The following is a 21,616-nucleotide window of genomic DNA, read 5'->3' as shown; positions in this document are numbered from 1 at the left end:
AAGCCGTTCCACAGGACTACATCCAGCATCTCTACGATCGTCTCCATGGGAGAATAGCAGCCTGCATTGCTGCGAAAGGTGGGTATACACTGTACTAGTGCCGACATTGTGCATGCTCTGTTGCCTGTGTCTATGTGCCTGTTGTTCTGTCAGTGTGATCATGTGATGTATCTGACCCCAGGAATGTGTCAATAAAGTTTCCCCTTCCTGGGACAATGAATTCACGGTGTTCTTATTTCAATTTCCAGGAGTGTATTTCTCGAAACCTGGCAAAAAATCCAAAGCGATTCTGGTCGTACGTGAAGTATGTTAGCGGCAAGAAACAATCAATGCCTTCTCTGACCGATAGCGATGGAGATACTATCGCAGACAGTGTTGCCAAAGCAGAGTTACTAAACACAGCCTTCCGAAATGCCTTCACAAAAGAAGAGAAGTAAATATTCCAGAATTCGAATCGAGAACAGCTGCCAACATGAGTAACGTAGAAGCAAATATCCTCGGAGTAGTCAAGCAACTTAAATCACCTAATAAAAGCAAGTCTTCTAGTCCAGACTGTATACCAGTTAGGTTCTTTTCATAGTATGCTGATGCATTAGCTCCATACTTGACAGTCATATATAACCGTTGGTTCGACGAAAGATCCATACCCAAAGACTGGAAAGTTGCACAGGTCCCACCAGTACTCAAGAAAGGTAGTAGGAGTAATCCACTAAATTACAGGCCCATATCATTAACGTCGATATGCATCAGGATTTTGCAACATATATTGTGTTCGAACATTATAAATTACCTCGAAGAAAACGGTCTATTGACACATAGTCAACATGGATTCTCTTCATTCGCATGAAATGTTGAATGCAATTGACAAGGGATTTCAGATTGATTTCATATTTCTGGATGACTTTCGATACTTTACCACACAAGCGGCCTTTTTTTTGTTTTTTTTTTGTAGGAATCACAGGGTATTCTTGCATTGTTAGGATAAAGAGTCGTAGAACGTAGTACTATACCCGGACATGGTTTCGGTGGGATGGTACAGCGCAATAGCTGGATGGACTAGTGTAGTATCAGAGTGTGATAGCGGAATTGTGCGGCGTGGAGTACGGTGGTACTCACGTGGCTCAGTTGCCTTCCCAGCTAGCGCAATTCAAATAGGAATTTACAGCTGGACTGCACGTACAATCAAACTTAGAATGCATGACCGGAAAATCACGTGACCCAAAGTGCAGCGATCGAGGATACTTAGAGTACAATAGGATGCGCGACAGCCGCAACCGATCAGTCTTCTGTGGTAGTTGAAAGTGTCAACATGGATTCCTCCGAAGTGATAACATGCCTCAGGTATTAGGGAGTAGGACGGGACCAAGCGACGAACGCTTTGGTTTATGGTTACTACTGGAGAACTTGACTATCTTGTTTCTGACATTGGCAACATAAATTACACCGAAAATGGTACGCCCCTTCTCAAGAAGGATTTAAATGTGCTTAGTCCTATTACAGAACCGTTTTGCGATAACATTATGGTAGTTAAAATCTGTGATGGAGGGTACTGCTAGGAGCAGTTAGAGAAGGAGATGTGTGGCCCATTTAACTATTATCTACGTAATTGGTCACTGCAAGACATCGTGTCAAGGCGAAGCTACCATTTCTCCTACAAGGAATCGGCAGTGTGATAGGAAGAGGAATATTGGATGAAATCGGCATGGAAGCACTGGAAACCATTTAGAAGAAATATAAAAATCCTGTGGCTATACCATATAAAGTGGAATTGTAATGGAAGAGTTGCCTAGAATATTGCAGCAGCTACTTGCAGACCATTATTACCTTTCGGATATAGACATAACGCAAGACTTTGCCAAAATTTTTAATAAAATGGAGATGTACGACTACCTAATATTATCCAACGACTTCTGCATGGAAGGAGGCCATCAGGGAAGCAGCAATGTGATTGTGGACAATGATAAGACAGCTGGAATAGACTGTTTAACGTGGATGATCTTCAACTGCAGAGTAAAGGTATATAACGAATTCATATGTCAAGTCACAAGCCCGGGAGTAAAAAAACTATCGGTAACCATCTTATAGACTTTACAAAGTGGTCAGACACGCGACTACGGGAAACGTTTACGTCTTCTTTGACTGAGCAGCATGGCATTACCAGGCTGGAGGCTACAGTATACAACTACAGAATGGATCGTGTGTTCGACCCAGTGCAAAGCTGTTTAAGTGTATTAGACACCAACAAGCAGTATTTACAATGTGCTCCACTGTACTCTGTGTCAATTGCATCCATGTGGTGTCAGCTAGCTAATAATGTACAGTACAGTTGCTGTGTAGTGTTTAACAACGTTCTGCAATTTGTCTGATATGGTAATAAAGACACCCGAAAATTGACTATTGTGCAAGTAAGTCTGCCGGATTCTGACCACAATCTCTTGGTTATGAACTGCAGCTTGAAACTGAAGAAACTGCAAAAAGATGGGAATTTATGGAGATGGGACCTGGATAAACTGAAAGAACGAGAGGTTGTAGAGAGTTTCAGGGAGAGCATAAGGGAACATTTGACAGGAATGGGGGAAAGAAATACAGTAGAAGAAGAATGGGTAGCTCTGAGGGATGAAGTAGTGAAAGCAGCAGACGATCAAGTAGGTAAAAAGACGAGGGCTAATAGAAATCCTTGGGTAACAGAAGAAATATTGAATTTAATTGATGAAAGGAGAAAATATAAAAATGCAGTAAATGAAGCAGGCAAAAAGGAATACAAACGTCTCAAAAATGAGACCGACAGGAAGCGCAAAATGACCAAGCAGGGATGGCTAGAGGACAAATGTAAGGATGTAGAGGCTTGTCTCACTAGGGGTAAGATAGATACTGCCTACAGGAAAATTAAAGAGACCTTTGGAGAGAAGAGAACCACTTGTATGAATATCAAGAGCTCAGATGGCAACCCAGTTCTAAGCAAAGAAGGGAAAGCAGAAAGGTGGAAGGAGTATATAGAGGGTTTATACAAGGGCGATGTACTTGAGGACAATATTATGGAAATGGAAGAGGATGTAGATGAAGATGAAATGGGAGATACGATACTGCGTGAAGAGTTTGACAGAGCACTGAAAGACCTCAGTCGAAACAAGGTCCCGGGAGTAGACAATATTCCATTAGAACTACTGACGGCCTTGGGAGAGCCAGTCCTGACAAAACTCTACCATCTGGTGAGCAAGATGTATGAGACAGGTGAAATACCCTCAGACTTCAAGAAGAATATAATAATTCCAATCCCAAAGAAAGCAGGAGTTGACAGGTGTGAAAATTACCGAACTATCAGTTTAATAAGTCACAGCTGCAAAATACTAACGCGAATTCTTTACAGACGAATGGAAAAACTGGTAGAAGCGGACCTCGGGGAAGATCAGTTTGGATTCCGTACAAATGTTGGAACACGTGAGGCAATACTAACCTTACGACTTATCTTAGAAGAAAGATTAAGAAAAGGCAAACCTACGTTTCTAGCATTTGTAGACTTAGAGAAAGCTTTTGACAATGTTGACTGGAATACTCTCTTTCACATTCTGAAGGTGGCAGGGGTAAAATACAGGGAGCGAAAGGCTATTTACAATTTTTACAGAAACCAGATGGCAGTTATAAGAGTCGAGGGGCATGAAAGGGAACCAGTGGTTGGGAAAGGAGTGAGACAGGGTTGTAGCCTCTCCCCGATCTTATTCAATCTGAATATTGAGCAAGCAGTAAAGGAAACAAAAGAAAAATTCGGAGTAGGTATTAAAATTCATGGACAAGAAGTAAAAACTTTGAGGTTCGCCGATGACATTGTAATTCTGTCAGAGACAGCAAAGGACTTGGAAGAGCAGTTGAACGGAATGGACAGTGCCTTGAAAGGAGGATATAAGATGAACATCAACAAAAGAAAAACGAGGATAATGGAATGTAGTCGAATTAAGTCGGGTGATGCTGAGGGAATCAGATTAGGAAATGAGAAACTTAAGGTAGTAAAGGAGTTTTGCTATTTGGGGAGTAAAATAACTGATGATGGTCGAAGTAGAGAGGATATAAAATGTAGACTGGCAATGGCAAGGAAATCGTTTCTGAAGAAGAGAAATTTGTTAACATCGAGTATAGATTTAAGTTTTTGTATGGAGTGTAGCCATGTATGGAAGTGAAACATGGACGATAACTAGTATGGACAAGAAGAGAATAGAAGCTTTCGAAGTGTGGTGCTACAGAAGAATGCTGAAAATTAGATGGGTAGATCACGTAACTAATGAGGAGGTATTGAATAGGATTGGGGAGAAGAGAAGTTTGTGGCACAACTTGACTAGAAGAAGGGATCGGTTGGTAGGACATGTTTTGAGGCATCAAGGGATCACAAATTTAGCATTGGAGGGCAGCGTGGAGGGTAAAAATCGTAGAGGGAGACCAAGAGATTAATACACTAAGCAGATTCAGAAGGATGTAGGTTGCAGTAGGTACTGGGAGATGAAGCAGCTTGCACAGGATAGAGTAGCATGGAGAGCTGCATCAAACCAGTCTCAGGACTGAAGACCACAACAACAACAACAACAACAACAAGTCTGCCGGACTCTCAAGACCGAGAAAAGTTTATAAGTTATGCTCTGACTGCATACAGTTTTAATTACCTACCTGTAATCTACGTGAAGGTTCTTAACTCTGACTCCAACAATGACAGTTTAAGTATTATGCAGAAGTGTTATGTCAATCAAGGCGAAACTTATTTTTCTCAGTCTAGAACCCTGCCCTCCACAATACTGTCCGATATAGATAACGCCGACACTTGTTTGCAAAAGCTGTAAACTTAAAGTTCTATACAGAAATTACTCAAGAATGTGGAGCAAGAAGAGTTGCCAATATACACACAGGTAGACGTCGAACGATTTAACAATAGCCTGATAGCCTGAAAGGAGAAGCGAGGAAAATTTAAAATGCCCGAGCTCTCAACTTGAAGAACTCCACGAAGGAACAGATCTAATACTTAAAGCCATAAAACAAGGATTTTAGAGGAAGAAAATTAGGTATGTATTAGAATTCTAGAATATACCTTCTCTGTATCTGTCAAATTACTGGTTGGAGAATGAAATAGATGATTCATATGTCGATTTCAGGTAGAAATACAGTTATTGTTCCTTTAAAAAGTCACTATTCAGTCTCTTACACAACTAAGCCTCCGATTTTATCTGCTACTTCATGCTAACAATTTATGTAATTTTTATGACACACACACACACACACACACACACACACACACACTGGTCATATCGGACTCGAGAGTCCATTACCGCAGCAACGTATTTTCGCCATCTGTCCCTGTCTTGGGCTATTTCCTTCCATTCGCCTTCAATACCTAGGCTCCTCAAATCAGCCTTCACATTGTCCTCCCATCTACGCCTGGGTCTCCCCACAGGACGTTTTCCCTCTAAGTGCTGCCTCTGCGCGCTGCCCTGCCCTCATCCATTCGAGCTACGTGACCCCGCCCATCGCAGCCTACGTGATTTAGTAATACTGATTATGTCGGGGCTTGAATATAGTTCGTGAACCTCTTCGTTATGCAGTTTTCGCCACTCTCCGCTAATGTCATCCCTTTTTGCTCAAAATTTTGTTTTCAAATACTTGAAACGGCTTTTCATTTTGCACATACTTAAATGTGTTCACTTTTTCAAACTGCATGTCTCCAACTCTTAACATTTCCTGATCTACTGCTGTTGGCATTCTAGTAGTAACCAGGTATTTAGTTTTGTCTTCACTTATCCTTAGACCTACCCTTCACTAGCCTTGATTAACGCATTTGCGTTTGCTGTTACAGATTCTTTCCTATCGCTAATGATGTGTAGATCATCTGCATACCCTAATATCTTAATATTTCCATTTAACTCCACACCCTCTGAATTATCTGCTGCAATTCGTACAATATATTCTAGGACTAATTTAAAAAGTAGCGGAGACAGGGCATTTCCCTGCTTAAGTCCGTTCTTTATTACAAATTCTTCTGACCCCAATGTCCCCATGCGTACTCTATCTACCTTTTGTGTTTTTCAAACTCGCTTCTATAAGTCTAACATACTTCTTTGGTATTCCAAGTTCCAAAAGAATTCTGTACAATTGTGCTTGCAATATTGAATCATATGATTTTGTAAAATATATGAAAAGATTATGAACTGGTTTATTGTATTCCCATTTCTTTTCCAAAATTTGATGCAGGGTGAATATTTGGTCTATAGTTGAACTGTTCCTCCGAAAGTCAGCTTGGTAATCCCCCACGGTTTCATCTGCATATGGTGTAAGCCTGCTTAACAGAATATTCAAGAAAATTTTGGAACATACTGGTAATAGCGATATCCCTCTATAATTACTACAATCCATTTTGTCATCCTTCTTAAAAATTGGGATTAGAATCGACTCCTGCCACTCTTCAGGCATCATCTGTGAGTTCTATACTTTAGTTATCACTTTGTGAGCTACTTCCACCAATTTCTGTCCCCCATTTTTCACTAATTCTGCAGTTATGCAATCTGATCCTGGTGCTTTATCGTTTTTCAATTTGTTGATTGCATCTCTTACTTCCTTTAACGTTGGCTCAGGTTTCTGGGGTTCTGCTGTATGTATTTCGTACGCCTGCTCATTTCCTGCTTCCTTGTGTACATTTAATAAATGCTGAAAATACGCCGTCCATTTACTTAATATAGCACTGGGGTCCGTCAGTATTCTCCTGGCATCCCCTCGAAGTCATTGTCCTAGCCTTGAGCCCCTTCCTATACCCATTTATGTCTAGGTAAAGTTCCCTAGTGTTTTTCGTTTTACTGTTTATTTCCATTTGTTTAATCTGATTGTTCAAATAATCCCTCTTCGTTGCCCGTAGCCTACGACCAACTTCCCTTCTCATGTTCAAGAACTCCTCTCGTTTTCTGTCTCCCATTCTATCCCAATCCAATCGCGCTTTTCTCTTTACCTCTACCTATTTCTTGCATTCTTCATCAAACCACGGTTTCCTCCTGTTCTTCTTAATTGTACCTATTGTGACCTTCGCTGCCTCTTTGATATTATTCCTCAGAGTGATCCACTGTTTATTTACATCCTCGTTTGATCTTCGTGTGTCCTGAGAGCATCAAACCTATCTGAAATTTCTATTATGCACCTTCTTCTAAAGTTTTCATCATTTAGCTTGTCAGTGTCGAACCTAACAAGTTCTGCATTGTGACACCTTGATGTTGCTGTAAATAGCCGTTGGTGAACTTTCGCAACTACAAGAAAATGATCAAAATCGCAGTCTGCTCCCCTGAAAGTCCTAGCGTTTTCTATACTAGTGTGCCATCTCCGATCTGCAATAACATGATCAATTTGGTTTCGGGTGTGTCCATCCGGAGAGACCCAAGCTGCTTTATGAATGTCCTTCCTTTTGAAATATGTGCTCTCAACAACCATGTCTTTTGAAACAGCAAAATTAACCACCCTTTTGCCATTATCATTGGAAATGTTATGCAAACTTTCTTTCCCAATTGTAGGCCGGAATGCTTCTTCCTACCCTATCTTCACATTAAAATCACCTATGGTTAATTTTGTATCGTATGAGGAGAACTCATCCCACAGTTGCTCTAGTTCTTCATAAAAGCCGTCTTTAACAACCTCTTCAGTGTCCTCAGTTGGTGCGTGTACATTAATTACTGCCGGCCGGAGTGGCCGAGCGGTTCTAGGCGCTACAGTCTAGAACTGCGAGACTGCTATGGTCGCAGGTTCGAATCCTGCCTCGGGCATGGATGTGTGTGATGTCCTTAGGTTAGTTAGGTTTAAGTAATTCTAAGTTCTAGGGGACTGATGACCTCATATGTTAAGTCCCATAGTGCTCAGAGCCATTTGAACTATTAATTACTACTAGTCTATTCCACCCATCGGACAACACTGTAACTGACAGTCGGTCACCAATGAACCTTATATCTCTGATTGCGTGAAGCACTTTTCTCTGTACTGCGAAACCTGTTCCGAAACTGTGAGCTTCCGCACCTCCATAGAAAAATGTATAGTTACCCCTCTTTATGCTACCCTCCCCCTGCCACCGAGTTTCTTGAATAGCTGTAATGTCTACATCGTATCTATCTAATTCGTCTAATAACGCCTCGAACGTTACTGGCCTCTTCAAACTTTCAACATTCCATTTTCCCAACCTGAAAGTTCCTTTCGGCCTGAATCTCTTCGAACTAGGTTCCGCCCGGAGATCCGAATGGGAACCTAGTTTACCTCCGGAATATTTTACTTCAAAGGGACCCATGCCCATTAAGTTGCTGATTCTTGATATATAGATTTGATAGTAAGAGAAGAAGAAACATGGATGGTTCATCACGCCATCGCCTGCTCCCCACCGGCTGTCCACGATTGCTTATTTTTTGTAGTCGCAGGTACCCTTCATATCTGAAGGCCGTATCCCCTATCCGCAACGTGGGGCCGCCCTGTGCCGTGTTGGTAGGGGCCCACGAGACACACAGAATTTTTATGATACTGGGGAACACAATCATCTCTCTGTATATTGGAACAGGTAAAACTTGTTTAAGTGAAGGTTAATGTCAACTAGAACTCAAAATGCATTTGTTCAGAACAACATGACTTTCACACTTGGAAACAGCATTTCTAATTCACAGTATGGAGTGATTTGGAAACTCACTCAACTTTATTTACACATACGTTTTTCATTCCCAAGGCCAATATGCACTATGATCTAATCCATAGTCGATCACCAAAAGATGCTAATTAAATAAACTAAATTTGTTTGTTTATCTAAAGACTTTTCATTGCACGAAATTGCAGTCATTTTATTCTGGCATTATCCTAGCTGTAGCTTCCCCATGGAATAACCATCCCCTCCATCCTAGACACGTTTACACAAAAGCGATGCGTATCTGTTCTTGCCCACTTGGACACAAATGAATTTTAGACATAATTGACAGTGCTCAACATCCTGAAGTACCGTATTTCATAGCAGTTATCACAACTGTTTAGAACTTTCCCCATTTCCTCAAAGTTACATATTGTATCCAGAAAATAAAGTCTGTTAAGGTGTAAATAAACTGGAACAGTTGAAGCACATTTATCACAAAATATTACTTCGCCGTATAATTATTATTAAGATTGAAGCATTTTCTATGAGCACACAAGACAAAAAATTGACCAAACGAGACACTAAGCTAATACTGTGTAACATTGGTTCAAGCAATGACAATTGACTCAGTTCCACAACAAAGAGAGACAACATGTTTCTTGAGGTTTGTCATACACATCTACATCTACATGGTTACTCTGCAATTCACACTTAAGTGCCTGGCAGAGGGTTCATCGAACCATTTTCATACTACTTCTCTACCATTCCACTCTTGCATGGCGCGACGGAAAAAGGAACACCCTAATCTTTCCATTCGAGCTCTGATTTGGGTGTCAACAAAATATTTTCGCATTCAGAAGAGAAAATTGGTGATTGAAGTTTCATAAATAGATCTCGCCGCAAAGAAAACCGTCTTTGTGTCAGTGACTGCCACCCCAACTTGCATATTATATCAGTGACTCTCTCGCCCCTATTGCGAGATAACACGAAATGGGCTGCCCTTCTTTGCACTTTTTCGATGTCCTCCGTAAATCCTACCTGGTAAGGATCCCACACGGAGTGGTCAGAAACATTCTGAAATGTTTGTCAGGGTGTTGAGGGTAGGTTGTGCTGAGAAATAATAGTTTTGAAAGGAATTCGATACGTTGCTCCATTTTCGAGATCGTTAGCATTGAAGTCAGACAATCCTGACGTTGCGTGCGCAGTTTCAAGTTGCCCACCAGCGACAATAAATTGTCGCATTTGTTCTCATAGCATTGATGGTAGCGATGAAACTGTTCCATCTTTGGCTTGGGTTTGGTTCTTACTATCATCCCATGCCCAATTTTTGTATCATTCTCTTGTTTGGTTTTAGGAAACCAAACGAAGAAAACATCTGAAGGCACTGACTCAGTAGGACATTAATGCGAACACCCCATGAATAAAGACGTCCAGCTTGTTGGAGTATCATAGCGACTGTCCTCCTTGCACACAGCGAATGGTTCTTCCAATGTGTTAGTTTTATTATTTTGAAAAACTTCATCGAAATTTGCAATTTTAGAATAACGTAATTGTTTCCAAGGATGTGTGTTAATAAATGTAATTAGCTCAGCTGTATTTAGTTTACTATATCTCAACATATTACTTCTTCTGCAATAATCATAAAGTTGAACAATCATGAAATGCTCCATTTCAATGTCTTATTTAATAGAAATAAAAATTTGATATGCTAAAATAAAACTAATTGGAAGAATGATCATCAGCCGTAGAGCTGCGCCCAGATTTATTATTTTTGATTTTTTCCAGAGTAGGTTTCTGATGTGTTTTTGAATAATTGTCTTCATCTGATAGGTTTGAATAAAAAAATATAATTTTTTTATTTCTTGACAACCAACACATTTTTTTCTTGTTACCACATTCACTTGTTGTTCATCTTCTTTAATTGATAACAATATCTTCAAATGTTCATCACTTGGATTTCGTTTGAAGTGATTAATGTAATAATATACAGGAATGATTTCTCCACATACACAATGTATGCATTTGTTATTATATATTCTTGTATGGTATTTATTTGTATATTGTCTACATATTATCTTATAACCATCTTTCATTTACTTCTGCGAAGTAAAATTTCCAATTGACTTACCAGGTTTGCAATACTTACATTTTTGGATATGATACATCTTGAGGTTTCCATTTAAACAGAAAATAGTTAAAATTTATGTACTATGAAATTTTCTTGCTTTTGCAGTGTTCATTTTAACCCTTTCAGACCCAAATTTTTTTCTGGAGAAAGGAAATTTTTTTAAATACTGTAATGGACTTGGATGATTTTTTAATGATTTTAGAAGCAACATTTATAAAAAGATATATTACCATTTTCGAAAAAAATTTGTACACATCTGTGTACACTGGGTCTCAATCAACACTGAAATCATAGCAAACAAAACTAATTCATTTAAACATTACACATAAATTTGAAATCATTTACACACAAAATACATGCAAAATTCACCATAGTTTTTATTAAAAAAATTAAACGAGTCAGGAATTATGTTCATTATGTGGTTCTAATTGACATGAAATGAACGGAAACAGTTTTTTTCCTTTGACAAACAAAGATGTACGTTACCGTTTCCACTTTTTATTCGTGAACGTCCCTTGCAGCCCAGAAATTTGCATCTGGTAGGCAGTGCACCACTTTCATGAAAAGGCAAGTGTTGTGTTCCATCATACTGAATCTCTTCTGGAGGCCTAGTTTCTCCTCATCGTCTTTGAACAGGTGTATCTGGAGGTGTGGCAGATGGTTGGCTTCTATTCGAGGTATCCATCCCACTTAACACTAGAACATCAGCCAGCTTCATACGGAAGTGTAGGAGATCCATCATTTTCTTCGCCGGTAGACCAACTGCATTGGCATTTTTCCTGTATTTGAGCCAGCTCTGTACCACAGCAAATTCTACAGCATTGAAAATAGCTCTGAGTGTCCATTTCTTTGACTTTATAAAAATGATGTAGTATGACATCAATTGATCAAAAAGATCAACTCTGCCCATGTCATGGTTGTAGCATTTTACAATGTCTGGTAGATCGATAGTAACATATTTACTTTCTTTTTCATCCCAGTGTTCAACTTTGTCAATTTCTCCTTTTCCAATAAAATTAGAGCTTAGAACAACTGTTTTGTTATCAACCAATTTTACCAGTGTTACATCATCTGCGCTACAAATTTCTTTTGAAAATCCTCTTTCCTTCTTCATTGCCTCCTTATCTGGTATTAGAGGAGGATTTGCAAAACGATTAACTCTGACAGTTCCAGCAGAACAAAATTTTTCTTGTTTCAACACTTCGAAAAGCTTGTATGAAGAAAAGAAATTGTCAAAATATATCTTATGCCCCATTTGGTTTTTTATTTTCTGGGCTAATTGTAAAACTACTGTTGGACCTTGGCCAAATTCCTTCAACAAAGATGTCTGACATTCAGTCGATGCTCCCTGATAAAGAATAAAATCATAGGCTTGCCCACTCTTACCACATAACATGTGCATTTTGATACCCCATGGAGAAGGCTTTCCCTTCACATACTGTTTTACTGACAGCTTCCTTGTGAATGGGATCATTGCCTCATCAATAGCAAGCTCTTCCTCCACAAATAACTCCGAACATCTGTTACGGATAGCAGTATATATAGGCCGAACTTTATAGAACGTTTCTTTATTGTCTGCTGGTATAGCCAAGTTGTTAACAAGATGTAAATTTGTTTTGAGTTGGAAGAATTTATTTCTGGGCATACTGTCCAAGAATAATTGCATTTCCAATGTTGTGCCCCAATACATTTGGACTCTAGGAAATTTTAGAGTTCCCATAATTATATGAAGCCCAAACAAAATTAGGAGTTCCACTGCTGTAGTTTGTTTGAAATTGCTAACTGTTCCACTCTGCGAGGCATATAGGTTTGTTATATCAACCATAGTACTGGACAGATCATTGGTAATGTACTTGCTGAAATAAGTTGAAGGAGAAAGTATTTCCTGTTCTTCAATACAGTGTTCCCATTCGTAATATGAATCCGGTATAGAGAGAGGACAATGACATGACTTGAGGTCCTTTTTATATGACAAAATGTATTTTACATCACTGGGCTCATTGTTGGTAAGTGGATCACTGTCTTGAATATAACCATCGTTGTTATCATTGTCACTGCACACACCACTTTCATTATTTGCAGTTGACTCATCATTGGTTTCTCTCCTGTTTATTTTGTCAGTACCCACTCTCACTTCCTTCTCGCTTGAAGTACAGTAGGATTCTACATCAGGAACTGATTCTTCATCTGATGATAAATCGAAATCTGACACCTCTACATTCAGCAGCATCTCTAAAATAGCATCTGCATCTCACTCAGTGTTGAAATACTGTTCCTTCGACATGATGAACAGAACTGAAATATTCACAAATAATAATATCAATAGTCGTATTTCTCTAAAATAATAATTTACAGTAAACTTAACGACATTGTCATCAACTGGAGCTTCAATGCTATGTCTATTTTGCTAATTGTTGCTCATAACAATACCTAGTAATACAACATACTTCATATGTTTTGAATAAATCCCAGTCAAAACTCATACAATCGTCAGGATAAAAAGGAACTGTTCCAACAAGCACTTCATGTGAAGGAAACACAAGATACTCAATGTTATGTAAAACATTGTCCTTGAGACCTCATGGCTACAATTGTGCACACAGAAAAACACAGCTTCTTTTTGTTGACTAAAACGAATGATTTTGAAATATTGAGTGTTGTAATAAATAAATTGAACATTCTACAATTTTCATGCAAAACAACAATACTGGTACTAAACTATACTGTGGGTTATAGCTTACCAAACACTCCCAGGTACTTCCAAGGTCACGAACTGCTCTGCACTGCTACATTAATCTGTTGATATGTTTATAGCACTGCACAACAGAGGGCAGCACTTGTGCATGGTGAAGAGTATGAACATTCACAAATGTGTACATCAGCTCCCAATTGAGGAAAAATATTTGTATTGTAGCTAAGACGTTGTGAAAATTATTGTACAAAATTGTAATCACAGGGTCTGAAAGGGTTAATATATTTATTACCTCTGGAACAGACGCTGATGTTTTATAGCAGTCAGTAGCAAATAAATATAAATCAGATGTACCAGCTCTGACTACTTTTTTGTGCATTTGTTATATTTATAAAATGTACTTTACTTGAAAAATTAACAGCCCATTAATGTATCTGAATGCAGAACTTATTCTTGTTGGCAATCCAGTAAATTGTCTGTTTATAGAGCCACACATTTCATTTTTAGAACTGGGCTCTCCCATCTGTGCACAGCACAAAATCATTAAGGAATATACATGTTCTATCTGAGTACGTATTTGCTATATCATTTAATGCAAAATCTTTATTTAATTCTGTAATAGATAACGGCTGGATATTTTGGGACTAATTGTAATGAACATAAATATATTGTTTATGTTATACTGCCAGAAACAACACTAAGTAGCCACTTGGTCTTTGATATACTAAATCTACTTTTTGTAAATCTCGCCATAAAACGTAAACTATTAGTTATTGTGATTCCATATCATTACCTATGGACACCCACTTCTGATAAAAAAACATAAAATTTCATTCGCAAATAACAAGTAATCGAACTTCTTTATTTGATATAATGGTTCAGCTATTTAAGATGGCACAGTTGGTATACTATGTTTTTGGTACAGATATTTTTTATCATACAGTCTTTTAATAGCATTGATATCATCTTGAGATAATTATAAATTTGAACTATTACAATAAAGAGACATTATTAGTACATTAATTAACATTTTGGCATTTTCCATCAATCTCCAAGTATCATAGCTCATGTATCTCAAGTATCCCTACTGTATCTCATGTATCTCTACTGGATCATTATTCATATGTGGAAAAAAAACATGAGTTAACGCATTACCTTTTCCATCTAGATCTTTGGCCCATGGGTGATCAGCTATTTCATATATATGTATTTGTGTCTTACTTTTATTAAAATATCAGGATTATTGCTATTATGATTGACTGGATATCAATATATTTTTTCTATGAAAAATGCTGCCTCTGTTACTTCTAACAACTTTTATTTGCTCCTTTACATTTCATTTTATATTTTTCATTCACTTTATACATAATGGTTCCATACCTACCAAATACATCTTTCACTCCACATCCAAGCCTATTCATCAAATTTAAAGGCTGTTAATTTAACTCACGATTTATATAAAGATTATGAGTTAATTGAAATAACATAAATTTTTCTCGGAGTATACCATGACTCACTTGAGTTTCTTCAGTTGTTGAGGAAACCTCAAAACAACTAAAGTAGTTTACTTATTTTATTGCTTTACTCCTATCATCTGCTACTACTATTTTCACAAACAACAATAGTAGAAATACCTTCACTGATATATACTTAAAATATTACAAGATTTGATGAATCTAAATAATATTTCTAATAAAAAGTTTTCTATTAAATAGAGGCATTTCTAGACATCAGCAACAACAAGCTTGCTTCCAGTGGTAAGCAACCATATGTGTTTATTGATGAAAAGAATAATCCTTGGTTTAAAGCTAATGATTTCGCCGAAATTATAGAATATGAAAAATCTGTAAATGCTGTAGATGATCATGTAGAAGATTAGGTATACTTTGCTGATCTTAAGGGATCCCTGATTAAGGTACTCCATAAAATTCACAACCTTGCACAATATTTATAAATGAATCTCATGTATATTCGTTAGTTCTAAATCACAAAAGGGGAAGCTAAATCATTTAAAAAATGGCTTACGAGTCAAATTTTGCCTTTAGTCATAAACATGGAGAATATAGAATAAAGGATGATGTAAAGCAGTTACATGACGGTCTAATAGACCATACAGAAGAAAATTCAAGTAAATCATTTAAAATATCTGAATAAATTTAAGGATAATTACATATAAAAATCATGTGAAAGATTTAATTTATCTATAGAATTGTTAACACAAAGAAATAATGTAATTGAAGATACAGCTGCATGTATTGTTCCATAGACATTTGACGAAAATTTAAAACCAACTGTGGTTCTTTTAAAATTGTTTGATGATGACTATGAATATAATTATTACGTGATTACATACGATGAAGAAGCTCATAAAAACAACTGAACAATTTTAGACATATACATCCATATTATGAAGACCTTTCGAGACAGTTATGATCCTAACTAAATAAACTTGTACAAGAGAGTGAGAGAAAATTTATGCATTGTTGGCTATCATATTTATTTTAATATTTTCAGTGATTAGACACAAGAAGAGCTGATTAATGATGTAATTACTCTCCATCTGACTGGATGGATTTGTATAACAGCAGCTGTATTACCAGCCTCAGAAAATTTTGTATTTCATTACTTATAATATTGCAGGTTCCATGAATACTGTTTTGATAGCATTTCTACACTCTGGACAAGAATGATCTGTTAACTATTTCACAACACGTTTTTCATCAAACATGTGATTACACTTTAGTTTCATGAACTGATGAGTATGATCGATTACACATATAAAACAGTGAGTGCCCTTGGGCCACAATATTATTTCATAAGACATTATTATTTTTTTTGAACGATCCAGATAACATTAGATATATTAAAATGGTATCCAAATTACCTTTATCTTTAAATTCTATTATAAAACCTTCAAATGATATGTGATCACTTCATAGATCCTCTCAGTTTAATTTATCTTGAAACTCTCTCATAATATCCTCAGATTAATTTTGCAGTACTGATATAGTATTCCAACGTATTCTATCTTGAAATTCCACCTTAACATCTACTGATAACTGTTGCTCAGCCTGGTCTAATTTGCCTTCAAATTCTCTCATAAAATATTCAGATAATTTATGATCATACGAAATAAAACTCCAAACGACTTTATCCTGATGATCTCTTAGGAAAGCTTCAGACAATTTTTAATTTTTCATTCCTTCATTTGTATATAACCAATAAAATTAATCTTGAAATTCTCTTATGTAATTTTTAGTTAAGTTTCGATGATGATAAAGTATCACAATTTACTTTATCATGAATTCCCTTATAAACTCTACAGATAATTTTATGTTGAATTACTCTCTCAAAACCTTCAGGCAAATTGTAATGACCTGGTGCTAGAGACTGAAAAACTCCAAAGTAAATGATTTCCAAGATGTTAAAAATTTGAACCCTTACATTTACATGGATTTTCATGGTGGGGAAAAATTCCCCCAACAATAATATATATTTTCCTCACTATAAAAGAATGTGTTGATCACATAAGTTATTTTGTGTGTTCTATATGGAATCACAAGAATTAAAAAGTTACCCTCTGCAATTATTGAACTAAGAAGGTTAATTATGTTGTATTCATTATGGAATTTCAACTGATACAACACAAGTCCCTTAAAATTAATAAAAATTAAAAGAAATTTAGTTAAATGTTTACATAATTATTATCTTGATTATATCTAAATAAAATATAATAATCAATTAGATAGGCTCTAGCACCACAAGCCCTGAGAAAAATAATAAAATTAAGTTATATTTTAATAAATCTTTAAGAAATTATATGTAATGATCCTCTTGCTTTATAATACAAATACATCCAAAATAATTTTCCCCACTAAATTTTACTTCTTTATGAATGGAGCACATTCCAATTAGCGCCTATAATGAAGTGAACGTTTAGACAGTCTTCAGAACGCATTAATATATTTGAGTTCATTAACCATAACAAATTTCAATTAAATTTAGGTACTTGGTTCAAAGATATTTGTGTTCCAATATTTGAACAGAAAAATGTATTGATTACTAATGATATTTTATATTTTATTCACAACAGTTATGCAGAGGATCTGAGTGTATCCTCAGATTTTAAACTCACAAAAAGTCTCATTAAATCCTTAAAAAAATACAACCCATATGATACTCAAATTAGATATAATTACCCATTGGCTTTATTATACGATTAATTCAAAATGAAGCAAGACAAGTAACTCAAAATAAGTTAAATGAAGAACTTGGATTCCACAATCTGGTAGAATTTTAAAAAAATTGTAATGAGTTTATAAAGGAAAGTTGCTAAGGAAATGAAAGATTTTTATATCACTCTGGAATAACTATGACATGCTTATCTTAACAACACAAAAGAATACAAAGTCATTAAATCTCAAGAAATATCGATCAACAAGCTACAGAATTTCAAAACCAAGTAAAAATAGAAGTAGTATAAAAACACCAGCCTCCTGTACAGCTATAAGAAGAGAAAGCAAAGAGTAAAAAACTAAGATAGGTAAAATATAAAATATCTAAAGTACAACTGATTTATATCATATACAGCATCACCACAAATAAACTCCAAAAAGATCATTTCTTCAAAGTTGGGAGAACAACAGTCAAGTTAATCAAATCTAGATTATCTCCATACAGCACAGGAGAAAATGTGGTGATTTTATTCTGTAGAGACCAAAAGAGAGTATTAACTATGAAGTGATTGAAGAAAAATTTAAATCTGCTTGTAAGTGCTTCAGGATTGAAAAGGTACAGAACTATGAAATACAACATTTGACGATAAAAATTATTACATACAGCGTTTAGTTGAAGAAAATAATTCATTGTAATACAAACATAATCTCAATAATGATGAAATTAAAAATAAGTTATATGACAGGACTCCAGTATCGGCCTGTTATCATCACTGTAGAGCCTACTACTAAAGCAAACAAGATAATTAATAAAATTGTGTTAGGTAACCTACCTAAGACAGGAACTAGCTCCAATTACTCCTGAAATCCACAAGGAATATCCAGATGAGCCTAATGTGGCTAGAAAAGCACTAACAGGACTTCCTATAACTAAAGAATATACAATTATGTGAAATAAGACGATATGGAATGTGTCAGTAAATATTTTAAGAGGAATTAACCAAAATGTAATATTCTAGTATCGGTAGCACCTTTCTTTTAAAGCATTCACAAACGATATATCAATACAACTCAACTAACTTGTACAATAAAATGAAAGAAGAATTGAATCAGAATACTAATTTTTACAGAAATTACTTTTCATTAATTACTGGATATACTGAGCCACAACTTTTACAAGATGTAAGATACCTTTCATAAAATACAATTATCTTCATTTAACCGACTGTTATGTGAATTATAAAAACTCAACCACTTGACATGTCTCCTTTCTTTCTCAAAACTTTTTCAACGAGATATATATCAGGATAAATAATTTTCTGTAGCTCTTCTTCATAAAAATTTCCTTTCATTTCTTCTCCATCAATTCTCTTCAGTATGTATGTGATTGGTTTGGAAAAAATCACATTTTCAATTTCGAAAATTTCTTTTTTCCAGTTAGCAGCATGACTTTTCTTCGGAAATTCTTTTATGTATACTAATTCTAGCTTTATCTCCCATTTTAATTTTGATTTATCATTAGATACAATAGCTATTGGCGTAAAACGTTTGTGATTAACTTCCATTGGCTTCATTCTTGTTGTTGAATGTCTTGTATTTTGTATTCGTTAACATGTTTTTTAACTAAGTAAAGCCAATTATAATTTCCTTGAAGAGTAAATCTCTTTCACATTTCTTTTCTTTTAGTGTTGTATTAAATCTGTCAATAACAGATACTTTTAATTTAATAAAAGCTGAATAATGAGTAATATTATGTTTTTTATAAGTCCTTAAAATTCTTTATTGTAGAATTCTATACCATCATGTGCCTGTAAATTTCTTGGAAATTTCTCTGTAAATATTTTTTTAGAAGCATCAGATACATTTTTACCCAGTTTGTCAATGACTGTAAACGCCCATGCAAATTTTGAGAAATATCAATAACTGTTAATAAATACTCAGAACCATTACTTATTTTTGGAATTCCTTTTGTGTTGTTTGAGTTTGTTTCTGCTACATCAGCCTGCTATAAATAGTATGTAGCAAGAGAAATGACATTTCTCCTTTTAAAATCCTCTCTCATTGGTTTATGTAATGTGATTCTAAATCAGATAAACCAAACACCAGTAATTCATCTGAAGCAGATATAGTTTTAACAGACTAATTTAGAAATGTTAAAATTTTATCTTTCTTTTTCGTTTGAGTTGTGGATTATTTAGTAGAATAGGATATAAAATTTGCAGTTAATCATTATTATATCGTTTTTATCTTTAGTTTGAAATCAGTAGGTGAAAAGACACCATTTACATTGGCTTCAAAAATAAAAGTTCTCTGAATTTTTATATCATACTGAAACGTGTATTTTAGTACTTCATTACCAGTAACAAAATGAAATTTCAAGTTAAAGTTGTAACACATTCTATTTTGAAGGTAGCACAATTGGTGTACGTATGGAGTTAAATCTGGCTTTTACAAGTAATTTGAAAAGTTTTATCTACTTCCCTTTTTTTTAAAGTAATTATTTTCTGTGTGTTACAGTTATATGATTATCTTTATGAATCTGAGTAATATTTTCATTGGGATATGTTGTGGTAACATTGTTATTGAATTGTGTTGGAATACTTGAGTACTCAAATTTGGTAACACGATTGTCCATAGGGACTGAATGTAAAGCATGATTATGTAATTAGTTTTCTAAATAAATTAGTTTTCTAAATATTATTTAGTAATTGCATCATAACATGCAGGATTGCTTACATCTGCTAATCTGCTCCCTTGAAAATTATTACGTCCTTTATTTACTTCAAAAATATTTTGTAATTATTTTTCAAATTGCTTAACTCTATTTGGTTAACATTTTCATTTTTATCATTCTTTTTTTGTAACTCTCCAGATTTTATTTTTGCAATACTTTGTTCATTTATCTCATTTCCAAAAATATACCTTTCTTAGGTTTAAAATATTAAATTTATAATTATCTGATACCAGCTGTAATAAAAACATACACAAATGACCAGAAACAACATCAAAATTTTATATTCCTCGAAACTAGTTCATTTTTCCCCAATAGTTACGTAGTTGTTTTGGTATGTTGCCACTGAATGAACAATTTTTATATTATTCGTATCCTAATAACTAATCCAGCGTGTACCACCATGATCAGATGTATTCAAATTTATTACGCCACTATCGATATTTTTTGGATCATCTGGTAATTCATTAGTCAGGAACAAACTATGAAAGTGTTTAGTTTTTGATGTTTTAGCAAGTCTCTCTATATCGAAATTATTTAATGCATTAGGATACATACTAATTATGTTTTGGGATGTCGTTATTAACCCTGAATCTTTTTCCATTTGTCTATTACAGCTTTTTGTTCTTAAGATTCTTTTTCACCTTACTTATTATTTATAACTGCATTTGCAACAGCAGCTGTTGTGACAGCTAATGAACCAGCAGCAGCTAAACATGATAATACTGTAAAATGTAGTGGAAGAAATCTTGCTTTGTGTTGTGTTAATCGAGCACCTTTTTTCTGTTTTGGAAGATATTCAGTATATTTTTTGCAACAGGTATATATACTGTTATTCTCAAATTTTTACCAGTATTTTTATATCTCTTCCTTTTTTGAGCATCAGTTAAAATATTATCAGTACTATGTAACTGTTCCTGATTCAGTTTAATTTTTATTGCTTTTGATTCACTTTTGCTACTATGTAGCAATTTGAAATTAGTGCTGAAACTATTCGTGTATACAGAATAAAGTGTAATGAGTAGGAACATTTTCACAATCCTTAACCATTTTCACAACATCTAAGCCCATTCACCATTTTCTTTTTTTATACATAACTCTTCTATTTGATAACTTCAGTTGCACCCAATTTTTTTCTTGATTAAGTTTCAGAATTATGTAGTCTCTCTTCTGCTGTCTGTTGAAGTAGTTTATCTGCATCATGTCTCTTCTCTTAATCTGTATGGTTTTTATATGCAGTGTCATGCTGTTTAAATGCTTCATCTAATAGATGAATTCC

At 35.3% G+C, this 21,616-nt stretch overlaps 1 protein-coding gene across 1 annotated transcript in view; it reads left to right on the top strand.

Moving 5' to 3' along the window:
• Positions 1 to 21,616, top strand: part of LOC124556215 (WAS/WASL-interacting protein family member 3-like) — a 195,367-nt gene that overhangs the window by 3,847 nt on the left and 169,904 nt on the right. The window lies entirely within an intron of this gene.

Source organism: Schistocerca americana, chromosome X (genome assembly GCF_021461395.2).
Source record: "Schistocerca americana isolate TAMUIC-IGC-003095 chromosome X, iqSchAmer2.1, whole genome shotgun sequence".
Lineage (NCBI taxonomy): Eukaryota > Metazoa > Arthropoda > Insecta > Orthoptera > Acrididae > Schistocerca > Schistocerca americana.
This window is presented reverse-complemented; position numbering and strand designations above follow the sequence as displayed.